Source organism: Arachis hypogaea, chromosome 15 (genome assembly GCF_003086295.3).
Source record: "Arachis hypogaea cultivar Tifrunner chromosome 15, arahy.Tifrunner.gnm2.J5K5, whole genome shotgun sequence".
Classification (NCBI taxonomy): domain Eukaryota; kingdom Viridiplantae; phylum Streptophyta; class Magnoliopsida; order Fabales; family Fabaceae; genus Arachis; species Arachis hypogaea.
The window spans coordinates 59,888,695-59,898,928 of NC_092050.1; the positions used below are offsets into that span (position 1 = coordinate 59,888,695).

At 40.1% G+C, this 10,234-nt stretch overlaps 2 non-coding genes across 2 annotated transcripts; both read right to left on the reverse strand.

Annotated features, from left to right (window-relative positions):
* Positions 1 to 227: 227 nt before the first annotated feature.
* Positions 228 to 331, reverse strand: LOC112753263 (small nucleolar RNA R71). The gene has a single exon (XR_003177656.1). It is a non-coding gene; the product is annotated as a small nucleolar RNA R71 (small nucleolar RNA).
* Positions 332 to 9,380: 9,049 nt separating this feature from the next.
* LOC112753252 (small nucleolar RNA R71) lies at positions 9,381 to 9,484 on the reverse strand. Its single transcript, XR_003177645.1, has one exon. It is a non-coding gene; the product is annotated as a small nucleolar RNA R71 (small nucleolar RNA).
* Between the last annotated feature and the right edge of the window lie 750 nt (positions 9,485 to 10,234).

The window sequence follows — 10,234 nt, forward strand, 5'->3', positions numbered from 1 at the left end:
GTGCTAATGAAGACCCAAACCAACATCTCACAAAATTCCTGAGAATTTGTGACACTGTGAAGTCCAATGGAGTCCAGGAAGATGCCTATAAACTGCTTTTGTTCCCATTTTCACTTAGGGACAAAGCAGCTAAGTGGCTGGAATCATTCCCAAGGGGGAGTCTAACAACATGGGATGAGGTGGAAAGCAAGTTTCTGGCACGTTTCTACCCTCCACAAAAGGTCAATAGGCTTCGATCTGAGGTTCAGACTTTTAGACAACAAGATGGTGAAACTCTCTACGAGGCATGGGAGAGATTCAAGGACTTGACAAGGAAATGCCCACCAAACATGTTCCATGATTGGGTGCAATTGCACATCTTCTATGATGGGCTCTCTTATGAATCAAGGAAGGCTGTAGACCATTCATCAGGAGGTTCATTGAACAGGAAAAAGACTGTGGAAGAAGCCATTGAAGTGATCGAGACAGTGGCTGAGAATGAGTACTACTATGCATCAGAAAGGCACAACACTAAGGGAGTCATGGAGCTGAACCATGTTGATACAATTCTAGCCCAAAACAAGGTGTTTGCCAAGCAACTAGCAGAGCTTACCAGGCAATTAGAAACAAAGCAAGTGGCTGCAATACACACACAAGATCAAGAGGAAGTAGGCATTGAAGGAGGTGATTGGGATGAGGTTAACTATGTGGGAAACCAACAAAGGCAATCATATGATCCACATTCCAACACTTACAACCCAGGCTGGAGAAACCACCCAAACTTTGGGTGGGGAAACCAACAAACCCAACCACAAAACCACAAACCTTACAACCACAACCAACATAACAATTCCACATACCAAAACTCCAACCAAAGATCATACCAAGCCACACAAAACACTACCCCAACCATCATATCATGGCCAAAATAATCAACATACCCAACCTAATCCGAACCAACAATTTCAAGATCAATTAAACCGGATAGAAGGAATGATGGCAACCATGAGTCAAGACATAGTTGAATTGAAGAGCTTCAGGGATGATGTGAGAACTACCTTAAGAAACCATGGTGAAAAACTCAAAGGATGGAATCTCAAGTAGGAGAGCTATCTCAACAGGCACCCAAATCAACTGCAGTGTTCCCTAGTGACACAGAAAAGAATCCTAAAGGGGAACAAAAGAGAGTAAGATGGGAAGAATGCAAGGCCATCACCATATGAAGGAAGTCTCAGAAGAAGAAGGAATCAGGCCTCAGAGCAGGAACCAGAAATCTTGAAGGAAGGTGTGGAAGAAGTTAAGCAGGAAGGTGGAACTGAGCAAGCCAAGGACTGCAAAAAGGCATGATGGAATATACCAACCAAAAGCACCATTTCCTGAGAGGTTAGGAGGAGGTGAAAAAAGGAAAACCTATTCAAGGTTTCTAGAGACATTTAACTCTCTTCATGTCAATATTCCCTTTCTTGAGATTCTTCATCAAATGCCCACACACATCAAGTATTTAAAGGAATTGTTAAGCAAGAAAAGAGTTTTGAAGGGAGGACAAACGGTAACAATGAACAAAGAATGCAGTGCTCTCATCAAGAAGGACACACTCTCTAAGAAAACGGACCCAGGAAGTTTTCATATCCCTTGCATCATAGGGGAAACAAAAATTGACAGAGGATTCTGTGATCTAGGAGCTAGCATAAATGTGATGCCTCTAACTCTTATGAAGAGGCTACAACTGAATGAGGTGAGATCCACTGATGTAATCATACAACTGGCTGACAAAACTCAGAAGCAAGCTGAAGGGTAGTTGAAAATGTGCTGGTGAAAGTGGGGGATTATTATTTCCCCACAGACTTTGTCATTGTGGACATGGAGGAAAGCTACTTACACCCTATCATTCTGGGCAGACCATTTCTAGCCACTACTAGAGCGCTCATAGATGTAGAACAAGGAGAGCTAATTCTGAGAATACATGATGAACAGCTCATTTTCAAAGTTTTCAAACCTGCATCTGAGCCTGAACCAGAACCTGAAAAGCCTAAAGATGATAGTAGCCATCTGTGTTTGGAGGAAAGTAATCCAGCAGCTGAGACTCTAAAACAGTCTTGGAAGGCAAACAAGAGTTGCAAGAGTTAGAGCCACAAGAATCAGTGGAAACAGATCAGAAGGATCCTCCTGACATAAGGTCAATGAAGAAATCCTCAAGAGAAAGGGAAGAGTGATAGGGAGATTGCCAAGAGGATGGAGAAACAAGAAAATTCCCACTGAAGGTTTTTCTCCGGGAGATAACGTGATATCAAGTCATTATCTGCAATCCACCTGGCCTCAAAACCATTCCTTCCAGCTCCCTCAAGTGTTCACAATCAGGAAAGTTCTTTCTATGGAACATTTAGAGGTCATGAATGAATCAAGTGGGGACGTTTTCATAGTGAGAGGAGAAGACGTCAAGCACTACAATCCACCCTAACAAGGGACAACCGTCAAGCTAGTGACGTTAAAGAAGCGCTTCATGGGAGGCAACCCATGTTTTTAGTATCCTTAATCTTTAGTGCTTTGCTTTACATCTAATAAAGCATGGTTTCTTATGCATGAACTTGAATCCTCAGGACAACTATTGATTAAGTGCACTAAACCTTGCATGTAAATTACAATTGGTCTCTAAGTTTGGTGTGCCTGATGGCACTCCCAAATCTTACTCAATTGAATTCCATCTTTCATTCAAGGTGCACAACCAAACATTAAGTTTGGTGTTCTTTTTGAACACAGTTTATGAAAAGCAAGAAGTTCCTCTGGATTTCAAAATTCATGACAAGTATACCATTCACATGTTTTAATACTTTGGTTTCAATTACTTAGGGTAGTCACTTTGTTTAGAATCAAAGAGCCAAGGTGACTATGATTTATTAGAATTATGCACACTCATTAAGGACAACCAATATGGATTTCATGTCATCAGGAGACTTAACCAAACACTAAGTTTGGTGTCCAAATAATAAGTGTGCATACATGTAGAAGTCACGGCTATAAGCTCATAAAGACAAGCATTGATTTACATGTGCAAATACTATTCATAATTCACATGGACCGAAAAATGATAGCAAATTTGTTTGTTTGTGCAGGTACAAAAGAAAAGACAAAAATGGAGGAAAAAGACAAAGGGAGGTACGTGCTTGGTCAAAAAGAAAATTCACAAATCTTTGAAACTAACACATGGGAAAAGGAAGTTCTGCAAGAAAAGAAAGCTACATGTACAACCTAATGCACCAGAATACTTCCAAGAAAATGAAAAGCAATCGTCCTTATCCATAATTCATATATTTACCATCAAGCCACCCTTCACAAACCACCCTAGCCGTCCATTTTTCACTCATGGGCACTATAAAGAACCACTTGGGGAACGAGTCCCACACCACCAATTCTCCTTCATACACATTTTCCTTCATCATAGCATAACTATCTCTTGCCGAAAACAACCTCACCACACTCCAACAACACTTCTTGCTTCACCTTGTCAACTTTAGCTTGTCACTTACCAAAACTAAAAAAAACCAATGGCAGCTTCATCTAGCCACAAAAGAAGAAAAGACAAGCAGCCAATGGAGGAAACAGGGAATTCGATGCATGGAGATACAGATCAGTTTCCATGAGATTCAAGCGAATGGATGAGACCTAAAACGGTACTAGCTGAGGTTCCCTTTGACCTTGAAAAGGATGAGTTCCCAGGTGTTTGGGAAAAGATCAAAAAGAGGAAGTGGGAGCTCCTAACTAAGCCAATCACTAGAATCAACATCAACTTGGTGAAAGAGTTTTATGCAAATGCAGTAAGGGAGGATCAAACCAAGAACCCCACATACAAAAGCTATGTGAGAGGGGTGGAAGTTGACTTCAGTCCCAAAGCAATCATGAAAACTCTTGGCCTGAAAAACATACATTTCAGCCAAGCAAGTTATGAAGAAAGGATGATAGGAGAACCTGACTATACAACTATTGCTGAAGACCTTTGTGCCATCAGAGCTGAATGGGTGAGAAAAACAAGAGGGGCTCCAAGAGTCTTGAGAAGGGGAGACCTAACACCTGAAGCTAAAGGGTGGTATGCAATAGTTAGGAGATCCATCCTACCCACTGCAAACTCTTCAGAAATAGTCCCTAAAAGAGCCATCTTGCTACATTGCATTATGGTTGGAGGGGAGATCAAAGTTCATAAACTCATTGCTGAACAGATACAAGAGTTTAGTGAGAAAAGTGACCCTGAATCCTGGCTCACTTCCCTAGCACTATCATTAGACTATGCATCGATGCCCAAGTACCACTTGAGGATGAAAGACCTAATTGGCTATATCCTGGACTGGCCATAACTGCACACAGAATGACTCTTGGCCCAACTCCTCCAAGACATACAAGAAGAAGAAATGAAGAAGGGCAACAAGTGGAAGCCGAGCAAGAAGCAGAACAAGAAAGACAGGAAGGAGAAGATAGAGAAGAAGAGCAAGAAGACAAGCAACTCCTGAAAGAAGACAACGAATTCCCAGAGACCCCATGGATATGAGCAGAATGCAGGAAATCATGGAAGGAATGTCTCAACAATACATGAGGTCTCAGGAGAGACAAGAGACTTTCATCTAAAAATGATGGATATGCAAAGGAACTTTGAATCAAGATTCTTGATCTGCAAAGGGAACAAAATTACACTTACAGGAATCCTTCAGCCACATATGCCAACACCAAGATGCCAATGTCTTGCAATCAAGGAAGCCACCACTTTACAAATGCAAGATACTCAGTCCAAGCTGATTACAACATCAGTTCGCAAATCAAGCTTAACTACATAGGGGAACATCTACACAAGATGGACCCAGCATTCCCAGCTTATGATGAGTATTTCAAAGGGAGGAAAGAAGGAGAAATAAACAAGGCAATGATCCTTGAAAAAGGAGTGGAAGAAACGATGAAAAAGGCTGGATTTGGAAAAAGCTCATAAGAAAAGACAAAGGAAGCACAAGTGGTCAAAAAGAGGCAGGAAGCAAGAAGAAGCAGGATCCCAAGAATTAAGAAGAACCAAGCAATAAATAAGAGGTGGTCTCGTTCCTTAATAATCAAATGATAATTGGTGAATTGTCTTTATGAACGTGTTTTCATCATAAGTCATTTAAGTGTTATGTGGAGTCTTTTTTTTATGAGTCGTTTTTTTTTAGTATGTGTGTTGTTAAGTGCTTTGAATAAAGTGAATGCCTGGATGTTTGGATATAACTTCACCTTCTTAAACAAGTGCGTGCCATGCTTGTTCTGTTTCCAAAAATAAAAGAAAAGTTTGAACAAAAGTAACTTGGCTAAATTAGTGACAAATCAAGTAGAATTAAGTGGTGGTATGCATGCTTGATTGTTTAGTCAGATCACTAAAATTAGAGTGTAGAATTATCATTTTTTATGTAGAAAGTAAAAATTGTCTATGGATCTTGATGAATAAATGTCTTTGGCCATGAAAAAGAAAGAAAAAGAAAAAGAAAAAGCCACGGAAAAAGGCAACCAAAAAGCAAAAAATTGAGAAAATAAGCTAGGTACCAATGGTTTGAACTTCTGAGACAAATGCCTGTGGTGTTTATGTATTAAGGATATGCTTGGATGAATAGGTTCTGAGGAGTGTTTCAACACTTGGTAACTTGGGTTAACTAACCCGGGATTATCAACCAAAAGTCCATTATCAAGAGCAACCTAAATACAAAACATTTAGTCACACAAAGAGGTGCTGGGCACCAATGTCTCAAGAAGAAATGTGAACTAAATGCCTAAAGTGGATATGTGTAGTGCACTGATAAGAAAAAGAAAATGCCAAAGGCTTGTGCAACACATGACACTAAGCAAACAAGGAGCAAAAGAAGCTCTAAGAAAAAGAAAAGAAAAACAAAGAAGAAAAAAGTGCCAAAGACATAAGAATAACAAGAGGCCATAGCAATGTTTGATGGATGCAATGAAAAAGTGATAATCCTACCTGATAAGTATGAAAAAGTGATGCTGCAACTTTCTGCATAAAACCCTTCTGATGAACTTCAAATGCTTGCTAATATAGCCAATGTAATTGCTTTCTGTTTCATACTTTCTTCTCAAATAACTCAGGACTTGCTTAGGGACAAGCAAGTATTAAGTTTGGTGTTGTGATGCCAAGGCATCATAGGCTAGTTTCACTAGCATTTTTCTGTTAGTTTTAGTTGTTTTATGCATTTTCTTGAGCTTAAAGTAACCAAAAATGGTTAAATGAAGAACAAAGTAATGAACCATCCAAACAATATGATTTTGATGCAAATTCCATGAGTTTTAGTTTATTACTTAAATGCTATGAATGAAAGATTTCTCATGAAATTTTGCAAGACTTTGATGCAATTGTTTGGATGATTTCAGGGAAGAAGAGGCTAGCAAGGAAGCAACAAAATCAATAAAGGAAGCTTGAATATCACATGTGGAGTTTAAGTTCCAGTTTAAGCCTAAACTGGAGCTTAAACGCCAAAATCATGAAGGATAAGAAATGCTGGGATTGAAGTTTAACCTCCAGTTTGACCTCAAACTGGAGGTTAAACGCCAGAATGAAAAGCCTCACTTAAGGAGCATTCCACGTTTAACCTCCAGTTTGACCTCAAACTGGAGGTTAAACGCCAGAATGAGTATGCCACCCAGGGAGGAGTTCCACTTTAACCTCCAGTTTGACCTCAAACTGGAGGTTAAACGCCAGAACCAGGAAGAGTACCAGGGGCCATTCCACGTTTAAGCTCCAGTTTGACTCAAACTGGAGCTTAAACGTGTTCGATAGCTTTTCTACTCCAGGGTTGCTCTCTCCATCTCCACGTTTAACCTCCAGTTTGACCTCAAACTGGAGGTTAAACGTGTTCGACACCTCCAGGGCCACCATTCCAAGCTTCCACGTTTAACCTCCAGTTTGACCTCAAACTGGAGGTTAAACGTGTTCGACCTCCAGTATGCCTCCACCCTTTTCCACGTTTAACCTCCAGTTTGACCTCAAACTGGAGGTTAAACGTGTTCGACCTCCAGGGCTGCCTTCCTATCTCCACGTTTAAGCTTCAGTTTAACCTTAAACTGAAGCTTAAACGTGTTCGACTACATGACTCTCCAGGGCTACCTTCTTCCATTTCCACGTTTAAGCTTCAGTTTAACCTTAAACTGAAGCTTAAACGTGCTTCTACAAAAGGCCTCACTGGAAGTGTCTGGCGTTTAAGCTGCAGTTTAAGCTTAAACTACAACTTAAACGCCACTCTTGAAAAAGGTTTCTGGGCCAAAAATATTGTGATTTAAGTTAGTCTTTGAGCACAAATATTAACTTAAACTTACTTTGGTATGAAACCCAATTGAATATCATGGTTTATGGGATTGGGCCTGAAGGATTGATGAGTTTGAAATCTCAATTTATTGAGTCATGTGTCATTATTTGATTATCACTAAGTTGGCTCAATAAATGTTACAGGATTTGGATCAACAACCTCATCAAGATTATGGATCATAAACCCAAGGCAAAAGGAAAGCAAGGAGAGGCCTCAAAGCCCAAGAAGCACAACTGAAGCTCAATATAGAAAGTGTATAAATAGGATAGAAGTTAAGTTAGAGGGAACTTTACTTTCACTTTTAGCTAGTTTTCTTTTCTTTGTAATTGAATTCAGAGCTATGATTCACTAAACCCCCTTTCATTGGGTTAGGGAGCTCTATTGTAATTCAATGAATCAATAATAGTTTATCTTCTTCTTCAATCTTTTCTCTTGAATTTTGTTAGAAAGCTTCTCGATCTAATTCCATTGAGTAGTTGTCTTGGGAAAGAAACTACTCATACTTGGAATCCTTCGGAGCCTTGGGAAAGGAATGGAGGATTCATGCTAGAGAAGCTTTCTCACAGTGGATTGGATTGGGGTTTGGATGGATATTGTGACATGTAATCCTACCAAATTGTGGTTCATGAAATTGTGTGGTATAATCAGTGATCAAGCATCATCTCTTCTTATGAACATTTAAACCAAGGGATTGGGAATTTGTTTGTTTTTAGAGAGCATTGGTGAGCCAAGGAATTGGGATCCAATCATATAAGATTGCCAAGCAAAATTCAATGAACGCATTGGTTGAGGAAGAGATAAACATGTTTTGATTCGGAGATCTCAATATCTCCTATAACCCAATGAATTCCCCATTTCTGATTTCCACTTTCTCTTTACATTCTGCAACTCAATTCTTGCAATCACCCCCATTCCCTTTTAATTTCAGCAATTTACATTCTGCTCTTTAATTCATGCAATTTAAGATTCAGCCATTTAATTTTCTTGTCATTTACTTTTCCCGCCAATTTTACATTCCGCAATTCTCATCTCAAATCTTGATTCGCTCAACTAGAACACACTTCTAATCCGAATTGCTCACTCAACCAATCCTTGTGGGATTCGACCTCACTCTATTGTGAGTTTTTACTTGACGACGATAACCGGTGCACTTGCCGGAAGGAATTTTGCCGATCGTGCAATTTCCTAAATCGTAGCATAACAGTTTATGTGCATCAAGTTTATGGCGCCGTTGCCGGGGATTGGTTTTCGATTGACAATTCTCAAATTGGAAGCTAACTAGATTGAGCAATTTTCTCTTGCTTTGTTAATTCTGTTCTAGATACTTGTTGAATTTTAATTTCTGCACTTGGTTACATGCTTTCCTTCTTTATGCCTTTAAATTCATGCAACTAACTCACTGACTCACTAACTGTTTGAATTAATTCCTCAATTGAGCTAACCATACTCTTCCATTAACCAAGAGTATTTCACTTGTTTGTGTTTGAGCTGTGTTCTTGTATGACAGGTAGGAGAGGAGAGACATCAACTCCTCCATATACCGAACCAGAGAGGACCCTTCATAGACTTAGAAGGGAAGCAAGAGGGAAGAGAGTAGTGGGAGAAGAGGAATCTGAAGGAGAATCTGAGGACAATTTTGAGGAAGCTTTAGATCTCAACATGGATAGAGAAGTTCACAACCATGAGAGAGCTGATGGAAACGATGCCATCCCTGAGAGGAGGGTTCTTAGTTCATACATAAACCCAACCTCTGGGAATTGTGGTAGTAGCATCCAGAAACCACCCATTCAGGCCAACAATTTTGAGCTCAAGCCACAGCTAATATCACTTGTGGAAAATCATTGTTCCTTTGGAGGAAGTGCTAATGAAGACCCAAACCAACATCTCACAAAATTCCTGAGAATTTGTGACACTGTGAAGTCCAATGGAGTCCAGGAAGATGCCTATAAACTGCTTTTGTTCCCATTTTCACTTAGGGACAAAGCAGCTAAGTGGCTGGAATCATTCCCAAGGGGGAGTCTAACAACATGGGATGAGGTGGAAAGCAAGTTTCTGGCACGTTTCTACCCTCCACAAAAGGTCAATAGGCTTCGATCTGAGGTTCAGACTTTTAGACAACAAGATGGTGAAACTCTCTACGAGGCATGGGAGAGATTCAAGGACTTGACAAGGAAATGCCCACCAAACATGTTCCATGATTGGGTGCAATTGCACATCTTCTATGATGGGCTTCTTATGAATCAAGGAAGGCTGTAGACCATTCATCAGGAGGTTCATTGAACAGAAAAAGACTGTGGAAGAAGCCATTGAAGTGATCGAGACAGTGGCTGAGAATGAGTACTACTATGCATCAGAAAGGCACAACACTAAGGGAGTCATGGAGCTGAACCATGTTGATACAATTCTAGCCCAAAACAAGGTGTTTGCCAAGCAACTAGCAGAGCTTACCAGGCAATTAGAAACAAAGCAAGTGGCTGCAATACACACACAAGATCAAGAGGAAGTAGGCATTGAAGGAGGTGATTGGGATGAGGTTAACTATGTGGGAAACCAACAAAGGCAATCATATGATCCACACTCCAACACTTACAACCCAGGCTGGAGAAACCACCCAAACTTTGGGTGGGGAAACCAACAAACCCAACCACAAAACCACAAACCTTACAACCACAACCAACAAAACAATTCCACATACCAAAACTCCAACCAAAGATCATACCAAGCCACACAAAACACTTACCCCCAATCATCATATCATGGCCAAAATAATCAACATACCCAACCTAATCCGAACCAACAATTTCAAGATCAATTAAACCGGATAGAAGGAATGATGGCAACCATGAGTCAAGACATAGTTGAATTGAAGAGCTTCAGGGATGATGTGAGAACTACCTTAAGAAACCATGGTGAAAAATCAAGAGGATGGAATCTCAAGT